Genomic DNA, 19,783 nt, shown 5'->3' with positions numbered 1-19,783 from the left:
GTCGCCTGTCCTTTAACTGAACTCTATATAGTTCAGTCTGGTTCGGAGGAGCGAACCTCTCCTCAAGAGCTTGAACTAATTCCGTGTAATTAGTTGTTTTCGTGGCCAAATTGCCATAAACACATTGTGCAGGTCCTCGCAATGACACTGACAAATAAAGACCATTTTGGGTATCATCCCAGTCATTTAACATAGCTCAAGCTTCCAAATGTGTCTTATAATCAGTCCAGGCACCATTTCCATCAAACGTAGCCGGATTCATGACGGTACGTTTGTCACTATCTGCTGAGCCTCCAGCCCTTAATAGTTTACTTGTCTGACCATGACAAGTCCCATTTGCTTGTGGTTTCAGACCAAAACAAGCACTACCGACCCCATCTTCATCGGCCCCAGGCTCACTTTTTAACCGTCGCCTCTCTGTGACAAAATCGGTCCTAGCAGGTGTCTGTATGCCTACATCACATCGAGTGTGAATCCCTGGCTTAGGCATATAAGTTACAAGCCTGCTACAAGACAAATCCAAGTCCCGTTGTGCCATCGCTATTTTTTCTCTAGTTGTAGAATGTGCACCTCCCGCTTTAAATGTTCGATTTCTCTGGCCATCATCCCTTAACTCTGCATACAGGTCTGGCTGTGATGACGTTTGATCCATATTTAATGTAGCCCCACGTTGGGCGCCAAGTTTTGTAACGTGCCGGCTGTATGTTTAATCGGTGTCGTAGAGCCTATATGGATCGCTCTTATATAAAATTTCCTCAGGCTACCCTGCCTTATGATTAAAACAAATGATTCGAAAAATGATTGGTGAGTTAAAACATAATCAACCAAATAATCAGGGTTCAAAGATTATGCATTGGTTTATATAAAGTTCAGTCACTTGATGAATGGCTTTCTCTTACGGGAGCTTGTTTATTTGCGATGCAAAATACCTTAACCTTTGTCAGCGCGCAGATCGCAATGATCTGTGGTCAACGCAGATGTCAGGTATGAGGCTTACTAGAGTTTCTAGTCACCAGCTCCGTTCACCAGACTATATCGCAATGCTTTATGTATCTGGCTTCTTGAACTGGAACGCTAGATAACCCTATAGATGTCAAGTTCATGGTGCCTTTTTATCCCACAGATCGCAATGCTCTGTGTTCAATAATAAACAGCCAGAAGGTCAAGACTAATTATTTGCCTTCAAAAGCCTATTTCCGGTTTACTGTTTGATGATACCTCGACGGCGGACACTTTTCATGTTGTTGTTGTTGAGTTTATATAGGTCTGCCCGCGCCCTATAATGGCTACATTATGGCTTGACCCCGTCACATCCCCAAGTGTGACTTAAACAGAATTTTGAAGCCAAAAGCTGAGCAACGCGCTTATATACTCACCGAGCGGACGAGTTCATAATTAAGATTGGTAAAACGGGTATATTCCACTTTGCGAACAACTCGGCCAACTCCGGCAAGCTTCGACATAGACCTTGTAAATAGTAGTAAGGATATACGAAAGTGCGATGCGGCTGCCGGCGATTAACACCGTTTTAATCCGCGTAAAGAAGGCCCATTGTAACAACAAGGAAATGGATTGTGTTAAATAAAATGTGCTTGTTTAAGAGAAAATATTTATGATAACCTCAAAGAATGTTTGTTTTTTGAAGATGTTTCCTAATACCTGAAGCACTTTGTTTACTCTAGAAAAATCGTGAGCACACAGGTAATGTACTTGACAGTAATTAAAATGATCATACGGTTCATGGCATGCATGAATCATTACATCGGATTAAATGCATGCATAGACTAAATGTCAGCATTTTCTCAACAGCCGTACGATTACCCTATGAATTGTAAGTTTTAAGTCATACTTTGCTTGTGTTCCTATTCACACATAATTCAGCTTTCCTTGCCATTTAAACAACATTACTATTCTGTAAAATCATTGATTGCATTGTGCAGTTTTGTGGGTTGTGGTAGGGTGGGTGTGAGCTTGGCACCCAGTCAGCTTTATCAGCCATGCATGCCTTTACTTAAGCATTATTGGGTTTGGGCTGCAAAATGAATGTTTTTGTGTAAACATTTATGTGGGGTTGGGGTGGGGCGGTGACTAGCCACCCAGTTAGCTCAATTGGTAGAGTATATATAGGTACCATACAACGTTCATGGGATTGCTGCCAAAACGTTGAGTTAGCTAAGTTGGCGGAACTTTTCTTCAAATAGTATTTGTTCACGGCAGATCATGCTTCACTTTTCCTCCTAGGCTGTGGATAAACCCACTCATTAGAAGTTTTCTTACACATTATATTTGTCTTAATAATTATTAGTCTCAATATCTTTGAGTAAATTGTCATTTTTTATTAAAAACAACAACACCAAAACATCGATTGATTTCTTTTTTTGTAAATGCCTTAAAACAAGATATTAAGCCAGGTTACTAAGCTTTTCAGCAATGTATACCAGACCTTTTTTCAATAATACTTTATCTATTTTGAATAATTAGCCTTTAGATCACTTTTCACACAATGACTCTTTTTTATGTCCATAAAATGCAAACAAGAATAATTACAGTTTTGATCAACATGTCCCTTAATTTCCTTTTTAATATTAGTCAAGCAATTACATAGCCATCTGTATTCAATCCAATGTAAAATTAATGATAATTTAGGTTTTGCTCCACATTTTAACTTTCATTTCTTTGCCAAGCCCTTTTAAGTGCATTGGGTATTTTGGGAGACTTCACAATCTTTCTGGCGTTTAACTCCCATTCATGGCTTTAAGTTGCCATACAAATTTAAGTCTTCATTATAAAAAATACTGTATGTCTCAGTCTTAACCATAAACACACGATAAGAGGACTAAAGCATTACCATGTGTCAGAGTTATAGATCTTTCTTTGCATTTTATTTGTCTAAATATATATCCGGTCTCTTTAGCAATATCCTTGTGCCTCTTTGAGTACTTGGCTTGACAGTATGGTTTTTATTACATTGTTTTGAATGTTTTATTTGCACACAGCAATGATGATGATGACACTATGCTATGCCAAAACCTCAACACATTTTCTTCAAACAAAAACAATGACATTCAGAATAACTTTTATTACATCATTTTAGAAAATAAACCCATACAATCAATGAAATAAACATGCATCTGTGAAAATCACAAGTCATGTTATATGTGTTCGTTAAATTCAACTTAATAAAGAAAATAAATAATGGTTGCAGTAAGCAATGCTCATCACTTCTAATAAACATTACAACAGACTGAAAAACAAATCACCACAAATGGAAAAACTGTTTGCAAGTCAGCTAGTATCTTATTTTATGCCTAATCAGATTGCTATATACAAGCTGGAAGCTTACAGAATCACTCTTAAGTCTGCTGCCTAAGTAAAACAACACATACGGACATCCTTTTTCTGAGGTCATGATAAAGTATCTTGGAGGGGCTTGAACCCACAACCTTGGATTTGAGGCTTATCCTCTTGACCACTTTCACCTTTTCACATTTTAAAAAGCCCAGTTTACAATATGGTATTTGCAAGGATGTGCCCTATTAAAGGATTTTCTGAAGTCTTAAAAATTGAACTGAACGAAATAGTTTTCCTTTATTTGGTCTGCCAATGCCATCTGTTTCTGTTTATGTAGACATCTTCCCTCCTTCATATAGGAGCACCGCTTTAAGCGTAAATAAAAGTTCCACAGTGATAAATTGTGTCCGGATGAAAAGTTCATTCAAATACTCTGAGAAATGTATTTTAAAAAGTTGACCGCATGAGGGTTACCACTGAGTAGCACTTCCAAGCACAAGGAGTCTGACTCTATCTACATGTAGGTTGTAAGGTTAACCTCCAGCTTCAGATTCAAACGTGTGTATTGCTTCAGGCATGGAAGGTTTAATGTATCTAATAATCACGGGCCAACAGATGACTTTTATCTGCAACTTCACATCAGTATGTAAGTCATCAAATATTTGAACACGTTGTTTCCATCTTGCACTCATTTTCCCAAGGTTGGCTTTGCAGTTGTGTTACATGATTTTCATGCATTGCAGGTCAATCCTCAGTACAGTGGCATTTTTGGCATTTTTGATAACATTCGGATTCCATTGCCTGAAATAGAAAAAAATAAAATACAACAGAAATAATAGGAATTATATTTTCAGATCAATTATTTTAATAGCCTGTACAATCAGATCAATTATTTTAATAGCCTGTACAACAACAGAAAAGTATTCACAAAATATTGAGTGCCACACCAATTTGAAGCTGCATCCTCACAGATTTACTGTTCTGACACCATTTTATTTTTGTCTTTTAATGAGCCAATTGGCAATTATTGTGCAAATTATATAAACCAGTGATATTAGATTGCTGACATAATATCATATCACAGTCTTTCATATTCAAGTTTGAAAATTTGGTATAAATTCCTTCTATTAAGTCATAAGGTCACAAATAATAGAACAGATTTCAATTGTTTTGAAAATATTTTTTCGCTATTGCTTTAAGCCATATATTTGTGTACATTTATTTTAATTACTCCTTTGATATCAATTGAGGGCTTTTGAGGAATGACCAAGAAGAACTGTCAATCTGTGAGAGAGCAGCTTTTAGCTCTGGACTAAATTTTAAGAATGTATGTAAAATGAAATTGTTATGATGTTAAAATTCAACTAGAATGTTGATATTTTAAAACTGTCATTCTTTGTTGATTAATTGTACAAATATGCAGGTACAATTTGGCTTAAACCAGTAGGTTACTTGATTGTTGAATTATTGTCCAAATTTCGAAAATAGCACAACCATTACCTCATCTGCCATTTTTCATTAGAACAAGCCAGGAATTCAGAGCCGGCCGCTGTGACCGCTGGTACCATACTGCTCTCTGAAAATGACAAAAAGATTAAAATTTAAATGTCTGCAATTCATGGGCACAGCAAAAATGTCAGCATTTTTCAATATTTCTGTATCACCACCACCGGTTGATATCATAAGAGTTTAACCTTGAAAGAAATGTGTGCTGGTTTATGTGTTCAAACTAGGGATGCAAACGAATGGCAAAATTGATATTCGAACATTCGGTAATTCTTTCGAACGAATATTCGATTACCAGGACGTTGCTGATTTGACATTGGCAACCCAATGAAAAGTTTCACAACTTGACACAGACTCATTTTGCTAGACCACTAGAATGAAGATCTAATTTATTTAGAGAGCAATATTATTGAACAGGCATTTATTTGTGCCATTACATTAAGCTGTTTGATACCAACACACACGGACATATAAACCATACATCCTTGGTTAAAAGAATGTAAATTTTAATTATAAAAAAATGAAGTTAATGAAATGAAATTTAAATAGCCTGAGTTAAGAAAGTCAAACCTATTATCAATCTAAGTAAAGTCAGATTCAGACTTTTTGTAATTTCAAAAAAACAAATAAAGTATTTGTGTTCTTAATTTTTGCCACTGATCACTGGAGCTCCAAAATTATTATTTACTATCTCAGAATCCGTCAAATAGAAGCAGACTTAACTCCATCCACTAAAAGTAAATGACATTTCCATTTAGTTTCTCATTGGAGCTCTTTTAAAACCATTTTTATATTTTAATGATATATATCAAGTATAAAAATAACACTTACACACAAATAAGTGGTAATATTTCGCCCCTCATTCTGTCTTTGGTCTAACATATCTCTTGGTTGTTTGAACATCTTCTTGGTTGGCTATGATGGACTATTTTCTTGCGACCCGTATTATTTCCGAGGCCATATCTTGATACTAGCCGAGGAGTTCCGATTGCCCTACTCATTGTCACTACCATCTCAGCTACCTTCCAGCGTTTTAGATTTTGAAGTTTAATCGGAATTGACTATTTTTTGTGATTTTAAAAAAAAAAACAGCATGAAAAGGATCTACTTTTTTGTTTTATATTTCATCGAACTGATTGTATTCCTACACCGGATTTGGTCTAATCTCGATCATGTGGCTCAAGACCACAGTTATCTGCCCCCCGTTGACCAAGATCCGGATGTGAATACAGAAACAAAGAGTGCTTGTGTTCAAGTATCAATATTTTATTAAAATTGAATGAAAAAGAAGCAAAAAATGTTCTTTTTGCAGAGAACTTGACTGAATTTGACACTCTATTGCTGAAATTGATAGTTTTCAATGTAAATATTGGAAAAATCATAGCTTGTGGAAGTCTGAAAATTAGTTGTTTGTAGCCGATTGACTCCCTGGCGGAGGGGTTATGTATTTGAACTCAATTTTGACAGTCGGGTCAATGGTCAACATGGTGTTTTCTTGTGATTATATTTTGTGTCTTGAATTGTTCTAGAGATGCCATGTCCTTGTTTTTCAATTGGGGTGTGTATAAAGTCAAAAGCCAGGTTAGTGTCTATATGAAACATATAGTAAAAATAACTGTGGTCTCACGCCATGTAGGCGGGTAACTGGATAATTCGGCACCCAGTCGACTCGGCATCATAAACAATAGGGAATTCGGCACATAATTCAAGTTATTTTAACTCAACTTTTCTCACTTTCAGTCGTTATATGGTTTGTTTATTTAAAAAAAACAACCCTTCACCAATGATTTGATCATCTAGCTAGTATGTGTATCATGTATCGTTTATTTTCAGTAATAACAAATGACTCAAGATTACTGCCATATGAACATCTGGTTCTTTTTCAATTTGTTTATACAAACTTTTGAGTTGTGTCTTCAATATCTTATCTTAACTCCATTTTTTTCTTCAGCAGTTCTGATTTTAACATCAAAAAAATTAAGAAATAATAAAAAAAATAATAATAATAAAATGAATAAACAAATAAATAAATAAGTAAACGAATACATACATTTTGCTCATTTTAGGATATTTTTTCATAATTTTTAAACTAAAATTTCAAATATCCTGGAAATTTGTCAAAAGGTTGTTTGAATGATTTCTAGCTCAAGTTCGAATATCGGTCATCTGGGGTCAAAAACTAGGTCACAGAGCCTAAAGATGGAAAAACCTTGTTAACACTCTCGAGGTAACATTTTCAGTCCAAATATCCTTGAAATTTGTCAGAAAGGTTGTTTCGATGATTTCTAGCTCAAGTTCGAATATGGGTTATCTGGGGTCAAAAACTAGGTCACAGAGCCCAAATATGGAAAGACCTTGTTAACACTTTAGAGGTAACCTTTTCAGTCCAAATATCCTGGAAATATGTCAGAAGGTTGTTTTGATGATTTCTAGCTCAAGTTCGAATATGGATCATCTGGGGTCAAAAACTAGAGGAAACATTTTCAGCCCAAATATCCTGGAAATTTGTCAGGAAGGTTGTTTTGATATTTTTTAAGTCAAGTTCGAATATGGATCATCTGTTTTTATTATTGTTATTTATTGTTTTATGATCATTGAAGGTACCAACTTCAAACTTCAAGAAGTTATTAACAGTAAATTGTGATTTTTTGTTTATGCCCTTTGTAGCTTTTTAAACAAATACATATTTGCCATGTGTTTAAAAAACTGGACATATAATAGTTCAACCTATGGTGTATGGAAGGGCAGAGAGGCACCATCCAGTATGTAGTCCGATTAATTACTTGTTAACCCTCTGTCCAATCATGACCAAATTTGGTCTGAATGTGTATGAACGTGTTTGATAATTAGCAAAATTGCTGTAGTTACCCGAGAGTTATTGCGCTCTAATCATAGAAATTACCTAAAATTGCTCTTGTCCTATCAATAACTTTTTAAGCATTTGTCCAGTCATCACAAAATTTGGTGAGAATGTGAATGGGCATAATACATCAGAGAAGCCAAATCCCTGTTATTTCCCTTTAATTATCAACAAGTCTATAGCACAATGTTTTACTGAGGTGAAGCGATGTAAGACCATCTTGGCCCTCTTGTTTATTAGTACATTAAGAGTGATACTCCGCTGTGCATTTTCAAACGGACCGATACATTGTCCCAATTGACTTATGAAAGGCTGAAGCGCTAATATCCCCGTCGTCAAAAGAAGTCCATAGGTCTTGCAGCTTCACGTCTAATTCCCTATACACTGTCCGGTAATGGCGATACAAGATGTGCTCAAACACAAGCTGTATTTGTAAAGTCTCGGCCCCACGCTGCAGCAGTGGCACCATGAACGTAGAACTACAAATTGCCGCGACCCGCTTTAGCATTGATCCGTCTATGCCATCCTTAAATTGTATATATTGGTATAAAAATTTATGGCACGCGATCGTAAGTTTGTTTTATCTTGAACTGTAATGTTATGTTCTGGTACTACATCAATTTTTCATTATAAATGCACCTAATCTTGAGTTGGAGCAGCTGAACGTTAATGCTACTAGAATAAATGCTTTATTTAACAAGTTGGAGTTCATATTTTTGTTTACTTTCGTAGTCGTTGTTTGTCCTGACTTACTGACGATAGAAAGACCATTTGCGCACCGTCCAGCAAGAGGTGCACATCCTCTGGTCGTCTACGTATTCAGAGGATCTCAAGTTTTGGTGTTGTTGACTTGTTCTCAAAGACAACAGAACTCGCTCTCAATGTGTTGCGGTGGCAGAAAGGACCAGCCAGTACATCCCTTCCCGCTGCTCGTACGTCGTCTTCAGGCCACGACTTGTCTATTTCCAGAACGCAGCTTCACGAGGGATAAACAAAAAAAGTCACGTGACCACAAATGCAAACGCAAGTAGTATTTGGGCTCGATTGATCGCCAAACCAGGTAAGTTTCTTTACGATATTGTTGTTATACGCGAGAGATCGTTAAAGTGACATAGCACAAAAAAGAATGCATTCACGGTTTTGTCTTTCGATCAGTCACCTGATTCATGTTTGCATAGTTTCCAAGAACACTTCGATACAAATACTGTCCAGGAATGCAACCGCTAGTGTTAAAATGGCATAGTTTTAGACAAAAAGCGCCACCTTGTTTTCAAGTGTATTCCTTTTAATTGCTCAATAATGTTTTTACATTGTATTTGTTTTATGAATATTTTGTGCGATGCAATTTGTACAAATGCCTTTTCTGAAGAATTTCAAATTTCGCAAACGCACGTTGGCATTTTCATGAGGCAAACGTACGTAGTCTACCTAAAATGGCAAACGCACGTAGGCATCTTATAATAAGGAGTTAGCGTATTTGTCGTTAGCCTTTAACACTTTTTTTATTTCTTCTATTTCTATTATCCATTAGTACTGCGGTATTATTATTATTATTATTATTATAATGCTTACGGTCATAATCATTAGGGAAAGTGAAACGCTTTATGTACTTTTACTAAGCTAGATAAGCCATCAGTTTAAGATTTTAATAAGCGTTTGTTTGCACCAGACATATCTTTGATGAAAATGCCTTAACAGATGATATTCTTTTAACAAACTGCAAATTGTGTAATATATTTTGCGAACACAGATGATATTCTTTTAACAAACTGCAAATTGTGTAATATATTTTGCGAAGTAAATCAAGTGGCGCTAAATTAATGAATGACATTGTCTGTTTCAGTGATATCATTTGTTTGCCACGTTTGTGGGAATGCGTTGAAAACGGCACGGGGGCTGAAATTGCATGAGCGTCGCCATGACGTTGAAGGAACATTAACATGTTGTCAGAAACAGTTTTACACCACGGACCGCATGACGCGGCATATGTAATTGTATTGTATAATAACATTTTTTGTTTTATATTATTCTATAATTAAGCAATTATCTACTACCAGTCAGAAGCTTAGGCGTTTTCATTAAAGGTTAACAAAAAATACAATTACAAGTGTTTTAAATCAAAATACAAATATATATACTTTTTGATGGCATATATGTATTTTTATACAGGACCTGAACAGGTATTGTCGAGGAGAAGATGGCACGACACGTTGCTCGTGTGACATGTGTGGAATTTCAATGAAGGAGAAAATAGACCTGAAGGCTCATATGGACGACCAAAATGAATAAATAAATAAAACATCACATTTTAGATTAATAATATCTTCAATGGCCGAGAGTGCAAGGTTCATCCCAACCCGAGCGTAAGGTGTTTTGCGGAAACGAGGTTTACCGAGTTTCCGCAGAACACTCTACGCTCGGTTGAGATGAACATATCTTACAAGAGCGACTATTGTAGATGCTTTCTCTCCCACCTCAGCTGAACAAAAAAAAGTAAATAAATGTTTGCTGGAACTCTTTTGTGCGTAGTGAAAATAGTGTACGTATATATATATATATATATATATGTCATAATTCGTGGTTGTCATGATTATGCACGCAGTGATTCAGATTATGTAAATAATCAAATCGTTCTTTAAATAGTTCTGAAAAGAGGACAGCATTATTTCTAGAATGGAGCGCGAAAACTTTTCTATGGTTCCATTTGAAGCGAGAAAATATTATTTATTTATTTTTAAATTGCCACGAGACTAGGTTTGCATGATGCTACAGACGACAGTCGTCAACATGGAGATAATTGTGTGATGACAATTAAAAATAAGTTCCATACGGGAACTTGTTTTATCATTGCCCGTGGGCAAGAGAAGAATTTCTAGCACGGCCAATTTTTTAGGTCTACTCATCTGAGGTTCGAGAAAGTAAAATCTCAGGCAAATCATAACAAAAGTATTGTTTATTAATTATTCGTTATGTTATTTCATTACTTATCGGTGATTTTATCTGAGTAACTGTGACCGCTTTTATTGGCAATCATTTTATTCAATGTATAGCTGCAACTAGCAGAAATATGTTCAGTTGTTCCGGGTAGAGCAATACATGTATATTGCCATTGTATCATCACAATATCATTTCACGGGTATCATTATCACAATATCTGTCATTAACAATTATCATGACAGTATTATCATTACATAACATGCAGGATGGTAAAATAAAAGGTTCATTAATTTAAAACATGTTTAAATTATGTTCGAATTATGTTCAAATTAAACGTTTATCCCCATGTGATCTGTTACGAGCATCTTGGAACCGTTGCGTCTGGTCCGCTCCAAGCGCACACTAAGGGTCCCATTCTGTAATGCATTTCTGGTCATCAAAACAGTCCCGTACTTTACTGTACCCCTACTCTTTGTATCAAACGTGTGGTTCCTGTAATGTGACATTACAACAGCTGTTCTAAATGTTGGAGAAGAACATTAAACAAGCACTGTTTTGTTGCATAGTTATTGGACTCTCTGTATACCACCGGTATGGCCGCATGTGAGTTTGTTCATGAACTCATATTTCCCGCAACACTCCCGCATAATATCGTGCCAATGTTTGTTATGTATCATAACTTTATATAAATTTCTTTACAATGGGTATTTAATAGCAAAGCTGATGAATATCTTCAATATCTTGAACACGTTTTTAGTTTTTTAAAACCTGACGACAGATACGTAAACTCATTATTATGTTTGCCAAATTTGATTTTTTTCAAATTGCATCGCACAAAATATTCATAGCACAAATAAAAACCATTATTGAGAAATTAAAAGAAATACATTTGAAAACAAGGTGGCTTTTTGTCTAAAACTATGACATTTTAACACTAGCTACGTTCGTTTGCATTCCTTTGCACTGTTTGTATCGAAGTGTTCTTGGAAACTATGCAAACATAAGTGGTGACCAATACACCGATCGAAAGACAAAACAATGCATTCTTTTTTGCGCTGTGTCACTTTAACGAACTCTCGCGTATAACAAAAATATCGTAAAGAAACTTACCTGGATTGACGATCAATCGAGCCAAAATACTACTTGTGTTTGCATTTGTGGTCACGGGACTTTTTTGTTCATCCCCCGTGAGTTTGTGCCCAGAGAAAAGTACAACCCATCATTGAGGCCCACGGGAATCATGGCGGAGTGCTGTCCAATGTCCTAAAACAGACAATTATTTTCAAAATTAAGACAATGGTGGGGCGCGATTGAAGTGTTTTTGATAATAATTTAATAGCGCGTTGAAGTTAATTATACATTTGTTTATCAGTATTTGTTTTAACAAGCACATGCTAATACTAAGCGAATACCATTGCGTACCAACTTCAAAGTCCATCATGCATCCCTCTACATCTTCTTGGTCGTCGATTACTTCAAGTCAGCTTCTCCAGCAACTATGACAACATCATTTAGAAATTGGTCAGCCTTATTTATCGTTTTCATTTATATATACGTGCCGTTACTTTGCACATAAGACGTTACACCAGGTGGTGTTGGTGGGCCTGACTTTGTGTAGGGGAGATAGACTAAAATGGAAGAGTTATATTACACACCATTGGTTCGAATCGATAAACAGGCTTCAATGGGCATCGTTTCTCACAAGTCTGTTCAAAACAAGGCATTATTTCAAATACTATACATACTTTGTTACTTTCTGTTGTGGAGTTAATTCCGAAATTGGTGCCTAGATTGAACGTGACTTTCGCTGCATCTACGTCACGCATCTGAAAATCATTTAACTAAAGTATTTTGAAACGCAATTTACATGGAATCAAATTACTTATGATACAGTTCATATAGGATACCAAATTCAACAAAATGAAAAATCTTCTTTGGCATAGTTGAATGTAGAATACTCGTTTCTGCTGAAGTCAACCCGGACATATTTAAGCTAAAATCCAAAAGCGAGATTATGTCCGCTTTCCCTAAAAGAATCGACCGTAGCAAAAGCATATTGATAATTGCATTTTAGAAACAAATGTACTTTGCAAACATTGTGCACATAATATCATTTGGTAATAGAAGATAATAATTCTTCCTGAAACCTTTGTTGTGTTTAGCAAACTTATATGCGTTAACATGTTTTTTTTGAGATATTCAACTTACCAGAACGCTCCATTCCAAAACTGGTGTTTCATCGACGATGTCTTCATCGACTGATGACAGATGTTCAATTGGAGCCTTTACACAGATTAAAAACACACTGATTTATTTAGTTATTTTTCTTATTGAATTAAAACAAAAACATTACCTATGAATATACGAACGAAAACAATAATGATAATTAATCAACATAATTTAAGTTGCTAGTATCATTATAATTGAAATATCTTCTGTAATTCCAGAAGCCGAAACAATATTTAACAAAAAAATGAGAAAAGCAAACTTAAACGTACACTTATGTGCAAAATAGGGGGTTCGTCAACGATGTCCTCGGCATTTATACATGATTCCCTTTCCGGAATACTGATTTTCTTCGCATGGCCGCATACATGTCTCATGCAGCTCCGTATGTAGTTTAAAGCCAGACAAAACATATATTTTATGATTTTTTTATATATATTATAACATATTTTAATGCAGAAAAGAAACGCATGAATAACAAATACGTTACATAAAACAATCACTTATTATATCATCAAACTACCGATTGGAAGTTTTATGCAACAATATTGAAATTGAAAAACAACAACTTACTTTCATTTTACGTATAAAAAAAAGATTTTACCTTCAAGACTTTGTTCATGATTTTTCCCCACATCATAAACATGAACAATCTCTTACTTTGAAGTTTAATATCGTCTATTTTTCAAGGAATGCATGTTGCATCAGGCCGAATAAACGCAAGATCAAGTTAAAAATCTCTATGATTTTTTATGACGGTAAAGTTGGAAGGTAGTTGGGAGTTGGTAGTTGGGGATTCGAATATTTAACTACTTACCAGTTGCCATTTGGGGATTCGAATATTCAACTACCTGCTAGTTGCCAGTTGGGGATTCGACAAACACTGTTTTAATTCACTTTTATTCGTATATTCGCCAGTCGGATATTCGACCATTTCCAGTCAATCATTCGCGAATGTTCAACTGCAAACCAGTCAGTAGTTGGGGATTCAGATTATGTCTATATGTATGGTTTTAAATGTCACATATGGGAAAATTAATCGCCAAATGTTTCATTTTGCATGTACACATATGTATCTTTGCGACAAACACTGTTTTAATTTACTTTTAATCGTATATATTCGCCATAATCTGAATCCCCAACTACTGACTGGTTAGTAGTTGAACATTCGCGAATAATCGACTGGAAATGGACGAATATCCGACTGGCGAATATACGAATAAAAGTAAATTAAAACAGTGTTTGGCGATTAATTTTCCCATATGTGACCTTTAAAACCATATATATATATATATACATAATCTGAATCCCCAACTACTGACTGGTTAGTAGTTGAACATTCGCGAATAATCGACTGGAAATGGACGAATATCCGACTGGCGAATATACGAATAAAAGTAAATTAAAACAGTGTTTGTCGCAAAGATACATATGTGTACATGCATAAAGAAACATTTGGCGATTAATTTTCCCATATGTGACCTTTAAAACCATATATATAGACATAATCTGAAACCCCAACTACTGACTGGTTTGCAGTTGAACATTCGCGAATAATCGACTGGAAATGGTCGAATATCCGACTGGCGACTTGAAATAGTCGAGAAGCTTAATATCAACATCAACATCTAACTCTGATTTTTCAAATCCCCAACTGGCAACTAGCAGGTAGTTGAATATTCGAATCCCCAACTGGCAACTGGTAAGTAGTTGAATATTCGAATCCCCAACTACCAATTACCAACTACCTTCCAACTTTACCGTCATATGATATTTTTACTTTTTGAGTGCAGGCATAAGACTGAAATCATAGTTTAACAACGAGAGAGAGGTTCTTTATTTCCTCCGATATGAAGAGACACTGACACGTACGTTATAATGAGAACAAAAGGGGGTACATCACATAAAATGTTTGGGTAGTCTGGGGGTATTGATACCCCTATATATATAAACAATAAATGTATGTGCATCACTCAGGCATTAACAACATATCAATCAGACGTAGCATTATCACGGACCTAGGTCCATGGCATTATCAATTCTAAATATAAATATAGAGGGCATCCTTGACCATATCCTAGTACATTGGTTTTATTCTGGTTCCCTGCTTACTGATATTCCATACAGTATTCGATAACGATAGTGTTAGGGGAAGGTACTCCAGACAAGTTATAACGTACCTTAAGGTATGACGTCACCATTGCGTCATATGTACTCCCGTTGTGTGGAAAATTCTCAATAAAAAAATAATGTTTTTATGACTGATAGACATGTTTTCACATTCTCAATACACTGTAAATCAAAAATATAATTATTCCTGAAACGTTTATACCTAGAGTATCTATTATTGCTTGATTTGTCATTTAGAATAGAGATTTAAGCATAAACTGCTGCCCTATAGTTGAAAGATCATTTTGGAAGAACTGTCATGGCGGACTGTGCAATTTTTAGAGTTTGTTTTTCAAGTGGAGAGATTTTTCTTAGGAATAACTTGACCCACTTTTTATTGGCTTAAAAAAAGCTTGTACTTTAAGAATATATATATATATGTTTACCATAGTCTGCATTCGCTCGAAATGCCTTTAAATGTTGTCTAAAAATAATCATTTCACATTGAATTATAGAGTAAATGACAATGGTGGTGTGTAACCTTAACCAGTAAAAATATTTCAATGTCATAAAAATAGCAAATGTTTCTGTGATTTGCAGAAGTTACTTCCCTTTATCAACCGAATCACATTCCAATTAACCTATATATTATTCCGCGTGATCTATTTATACATTTTTGCACGTTTTGGATATTAGAAGAAAAGAAAAGTCCACCCATATTTTTTTATTAGGGAAAAATGTTGTCGGTTTATTATTCTGTGTATATTATTTTTTAACCAAATATACTTCATAGAATATTTTGGATCTACTTTTCAAAGTACCAATTATCGTTTTGCCCCATCACCGCCAAGATGGCCGTCATTTGATTAGTGTATTTCCATTATAAAGAAGTATATTTTTCAGATATCGACTAAAAGAAGCATGGAATCTTTAAGTCTATATCATGGTCTATTAAATGTAAGTTCGAATTGTAGCAACATGTGTGCCTTGACATAGTTTGTTTGAACATTTGTTTAACAAACACTAAAATCGCCGCACTGGACGGGACGCTTCAACTTCAAGTTTGAACACCGGCAGATAATTGATCTTCGTTGAGAAAATGTGTTTAATCATTAAACTTTATATACCAATTAACCATTAAACACCAAGCTACAGTATAGGGAAATAGTAAAATCGTATATAAATTGCACTCTCGGTTGCTTTCAGTTAAATTGATTATCCTGCAAAAGGGATTAGTTTAAACTTAAGTCTGGCATTATATGTCTCTGTATTTACAGTCATTCATATTTATGTTTCAAATATTTGTTATTTAACAGCATTTGCAAATGTTAACCATATTTTAGTGGTTTAAATTAGCCAGAGGTAGCAATTGGTAGTTGGTATTGAATGCTTTTCAGGCTTTAAATTCTGGATTTTTTATAGCATAGTTTTTTATATGTTTTGAGATCATGCTCTGGCATTGAAATTTAGACTTTTTACCCTGGATTTCCATCCATTTTGTAGTCTACCTGCAGTGGATAAAAATCTCAAGATTGAAAAAAATATATATAAAATCTCTGTTACACAAAGTTTGTAACTGTTGCCCGATTTGACAAAAATAATCCAATCTGAATCACTAGTAAAATTTCCTACTGGAACCAGAGACCTGAAAATGAAACGGTACCAAAATACAGCATTCAAGCTTTATGAGGATTAGCAAAGCTAGTTGTTTAGTTTGGTCCGACAGTTCACCAAATAAAAACAGTTTGCCATTGCGATAATTTTAATTTTTATACATTTTTTGCTAAAATACAAAACTCTGCGATACAGTTAATTACCAATCTCCTCACGTATATAGTAGACACACACTGCCTTCAATGTATTAAAATCTTTTCTCTAAAACAGTGCCAGTTGTGTTGGATAATGGCGTGTTGTTGTTTTTTAATGATTATCTAATATGTAAGACAATTGTCGGTAATGAAAATTTATTAATGGTTGATGAATTATGACATTTTTGACGAGAAAAGTCTTTTTAAAACAAAACGTATAAATTGCTTATTAATAATATGTCAAACAATAAATATAATGTTTAAACATATACAGTGCTCCAGCTAGCTCATTTTTCATTGGCGCAGCGCACGTGCCCGTTTTCTACCGCCCTGCCCCCTTTTTGAGTAGTGCCCTTTTCACAAATGCTCTATTAGCCCCAATTATCCTGTTAGTGCCCTTTTTACTTTTGAAATCATTATGAAAGATCTTAAGTATTTCGACAAAACAATTAATTTTTTGTAATTTTAAGGGTATTGTTTATATTGAAACTTTTGACGTCACAGCAAAATGTGTACAGTATTCTAGCGCCTCGAAGGCGTTCCGCTTATAAGAAGATGACCCCCATACTTTGCCCATGAAATCTGGTGCTTTTTGTATACTGTTATAGACTCCTTTATAAGATGGTGTGAATTTTCAGGGCTTCAATTTTCAAAGTGTGTGTTAAGCTAAAAAGTCTATTATCAACTAAATTTGTTGATTTGCTTGAAGAAAATCACCGATTTTCTTGTCAACTGTGAACTCTAATTTGGTGGTAGGTTAACAATAGAACAAGCTTAAGGATATATTTTATGTATCTTATTTTCATACACCCAAAGGTCCATTCATATTTGTAGTGGATTCAAACATTTCAGCTTCTGAAGGTTCTCTGACAATGATTTTTTATTATTTTTCCGATTGTATGGTATTTTTTAACCAGCCTAGACGCATTTGTGGGAGTAAAATGGGTAATAGGGTATTCGACAGACTGATTTAAATACATATCATTGCCAAGCGCTTTTGATCTGTACACCGCTCGCGCTCTGATGTGTAAATAAGTTTAACTTTCACAGGTGTTTGTTTGGATTGCAGTTGATGGGACTTAAATTAGGTGAAACAAATAACCATTGATGATTGAGGATACATTAATGAATGTGAAATGAAACCTGCCAATTAGCCTACATGATATACGCAAAGCCTAATCATAAGAAAAAAGCAAGTTTTATTTCTGACATGGAAAAAATGACATGGCAAAAAGTAACCAAAATATTTTCATTATAACGTCAGCAAAATGTGTCTCCTGTGATGAACCAAGTCAGTGTTTAGACCGATAACAAGCGTTTCCCAATTAGAAGATATCACGAGTTCATTGTAGCGAAACAAATCAGAAGGTCTGTCGCCTTCATCCGATGCTTGTGATCTTGTCACTGTTTTTGGGGTGTCATCAACAGACAATAAATCGGTCAGTCGAATACTGTATGTTGAATACTACTGATTCTGACTCGATTCTTTCTGAATTGTTGATAGCCTCACTTATAAGACTGGCCCCCCCAACTTTCAGGTTGAAATCAGGGCTGAATTTTTCCGTCTTAAAAGCAGAGAAATACGGTGTCTTCGTGCTGGATTACAAATATGCCAGAGCACTTCAATAATGAGATCTAGGTTGTAACCAGTAAGGGGCTAAGATACCATGACCATGTAAGGGGACTGTACATGGGTGTATTCAAAGCTGCAACAGCTCATCATTTTAAAGGCGGGTCGGCTTACTAATAAGGGAATGCAAATGTGTCTTTTTAGATTTTTATGCCCCCGAAGGTGGGCATATTAAAATCGCACCGTCCGTCCGTCCGGCTCTGTTACTTTCCCTTGCATATAAGGACATAGAGTATAGGTTGTCGTGTCCGGGCTGTAAATTTCCCTTGTATGGACAGATTTTAAAATAACTTGCCACATGTGTTCCACATACCAAGACGACGTGTCGCGTGCAAGACCCGTGTCCCTACCTCAAAGGTCAAGGTCACACTTAGTGTTTATTCACAATGGAGTGCTGCATATAAGGACATAGAGAATAGGTTGTCGTGCCAGGGCTGTTACTTTCCCTTGTATGGACAGATTTTAAAATCACTTGCTACATGTGTTCCACATACGAAGACGACGTGTCGTGTGCAAGACCCATGTCCCTACCTCTAAGGTGAAAGATACACTAAGTGTTTATTCACAAGGGAATTCTGAATATAAGGACATAACAGTGTAGGTTGTCAGTATGGGTGGTATTTTTTTATGTTCAGAGGCAATTTAAAATAACTTGCCATATGTATTTGACACGTAAAGGCAAGATCAACTTTTCATGTACTGACCTTGTTCGTAGGTCAATGTCACATTCGGGGGCATTCGTCACATACTGTGACAGCTCTTGTTTTTATTTCAAAATAAGTTGAAGAATGATAGCCTTAGGAATAGGTATCATCTTTTCCTCTCGCACGCTTCTGAATTACAATTTAATAATTGGTGAACAAAAGGTCAACTACAAAATGGATTCTGGATCGGTAAACAAAATAATATGACAGGCAATTTATGTTACCAAAATCAATTAACACTTGTTGTTGTGATAAAGTGTAACAGTTTGGATAAACAGCACCGTTGATATTCACAGACATTTCTTCTGGCTGTTCTAGCTCCTGATTGGCAGATACAAACATCTTTATACTCCCCACCCACTTTCTGGTTGTCAGGCAACTGTTGCGATCGCAGCAAAAACGTGTATTGACAAAATTGATGATTGTTATGCCCCCCTTCGAAGAATAAGGGTAAATTGCTTTGCACATGTTGGTAGGTCGGTCGGTCCGTCGATAAACCAAAGCTTGTCCAAGTGGTTACTCAACAATTCCTGGACGTATGGTCAGCAAACTTGACAGGAAGGCTGGGCCTGACCAGTAGATGACCCCTATTGATTTAAGGGCCCATCGAGTCAAAGGTCAAGGTCACAGTGACCTTTAATGAAAAAAGAAATTAAAAGCTTGTCCGAGTGATAACTCAACAATGCCTAGATCTATGGTCATCAAACTTGAT

At 35.5% G+C, this 19,783-nt stretch overlaps 1 protein-coding gene and 1 long non-coding RNA gene across 8 annotated transcripts in view; one reads left to right on the top strand and one right to left on the bottom strand.

Moving 5' to 3' along the window:
• Positions 1-10,861: 10,861 nt before the first annotated feature.
• Positions 10,862-12,113, bottom strand: LOC128234030 (uncharacterized). The gene is made up of 3 exons (XR_008260847.1): positions 12,017-12,113; positions 11,705-11,857; positions 10,862-11,086 (listed from the first exon to the last, which is right to left on the bottom strand). It is a non-coding gene; the product is annotated as an uncharacterized LOC128234030 (long non-coding RNA).
• Positions 12,114-15,773: 3,660 nt separating this feature from the next.
• Positions 15,774-19,783, top strand: part of LOC128234614 (histone-lysine N-methyltransferase 2D-like) — a 258,013-nt gene continuing 254,003 nt past the window's right edge. For all 7 annotated transcript variants that reach the window (XM_052948961.1, XM_052948963.1, XM_052948960.1 and 4 more), the window contains exon 1: positions 15,774-15,886. The gene's annotated coding sequence lies outside the window, so the exon portion shown is untranslated. The remainder of the gene's footprint in view (positions 15,887-19,783) is intronic.

This window comes from Mya arenaria, chromosome 5, assembly GCF_026914265.1.
Source record: "Mya arenaria isolate MELC-2E11 chromosome 5, ASM2691426v1".
Lineage (NCBI taxonomy): Eukaryota > Metazoa > Mollusca > Bivalvia > Myida > Myidae > Mya > Mya arenaria.
Note: the sequence above shows the minus strand (reverse complement) of the source record. Positions and strands in the feature narration are given on the sequence as shown.